Source organism: Vanellus vanellus (genome assembly GCF_965231255.1).
Source record: "Vanellus vanellus genome assembly, chromosome: 20".
Lineage (NCBI taxonomy): Eukaryota > Metazoa > Chordata > Aves > Charadriiformes > Charadriidae > Vanellus > Vanellus vanellus.
The window spans coordinates 5,570,947-5,572,553 of NC_138925.1; positions in this window are offsets into that span (position 1 = coordinate 5,570,947).

A 1,607-nucleotide genomic window follows, 5' to 3' on the forward strand; every position below is an offset into this window, starting at 1 on the left:
GCTGCGCTGCCTGAAAGCCGGCGGCCCCGCTGCGGCTACCCGCCAGCGGCAGCTGCAGGCGGAGGCCGGGCCGCGGCGCGCACGTGACGCCGCCGGCTGCGTCAAACGGCCGCGCGTGACGTCACGGCCGGGAGCCCTGCCCCCGGCCGTGACTCGCCGGAGCGCGGCTGCGCGGTTTGAGCCCGGGCGGCAACCGGCGGCGAGCTCGGTGTCTCCGGGGGCTGGGGGGACGGGGAAGACTCGGAAGGGTAAAAGTGAGGGAAAACTGGTGGGTTGAGGCAAAGACGGTTCAGTATGTAGAGCAGAAGCCGCGCACGGCAGCAGAGCAAAACGAGGCATTCACTCCCTGCTCGCCCTGGGCAGGCGGGTGCTCAGCCGTCCCCAGGACAGCGGGGCTCCGTCACGCGGAACCGTGACCGGGGAAGACAAACGCCATCACTCCGAATGTCCCCCCTTCCTTCTTCTTCCCCAGCACTACACACCGAGCACGACGTCATATGGCATGGGACAGCCCTGTGGGCAGTGGGGGTGAGCTGTCCCGGCGGTGTCCCCTCCCAACCCCCTGTGCCCTCCAGCCCATCACTGGCAGTGTCCCCTCCCAACCCCCTGTGCCCCCCAGCCCATCGCTGGCGGTGTCACCTCCCAACCCCCTGTGCCCCCCAGCCCATCGCTGGCGGTGTCACCTCCCAACCCCCTGTGCCCCCCAGCCCATTGCTGGTGGGGTGGCATGAGGAGCAGAACAGCCCTTGAGAGCTCAGCAACCACCAAAACCACTGGTGTGCCGTCACACTGTTCCCATCCAAACCCAAACCACAGCACTGCACCAGCGGCTAGCACAAAAGTCAACTCCATCCCAGCTGAAACCATGACAGGAGCCAATGCTAAAGCTCAGGTTTGCTTTGGGCCCACGTTTTTAGGTGTGTACCCGCACTCAGGTACGGATGTAAGGTAAGCTGGCACAGAGAGAAGACAGCTCAGGCTGGGTCCTTCGTGGTGTGAGCCACAGGCACACACAGCTCCGTCGCTGTAAATCCTGACAGCTGTGGCAGCAACATCCCATTGCAGAGAAGTTGTCCTTTCACCATATGTCCTTTCACCATACGTTCTTGAGCTGCACACTGCCAGGGTGGACAGGGCAGGCAGCTTATTTCAGCTGAGACCCTACAAGAAGAGCACAGATATGCCAAACGGGCCAACGGCATGGACACATGGAAACACAAAAATCATGCTGTGCTGTAGCCTGTGCTCTGACAAGTCTGAACGGCGGCATCCAGTGAGCTGTGTGGAAATAGTCCTTCTCCCTCCCTAGTCCCCAGGGATTCCAGAAACGTCAAGCTCTTGTTTATGCGAATGGCTCTTCTGTTTTTATATTAATATTAAGAACAGAGGAAATATCTCAGTTATTTGACTAATCCAACAAAAAAAGTCAAAAGTCCTGTTTACATATTCAAAGCCTGCAGCTTTCCTCCAGTCCTTTGAATGCCCTGGGGGACAGCTCAGACATCTGCACTGCCGGGTAAGTGATCCGCTGAGTATTTCTGAGAGGTGGATGAACTGATCTTTAGAAGTACTTGTATTTAAGGGATACATGACAGGAGGTTTTTAAA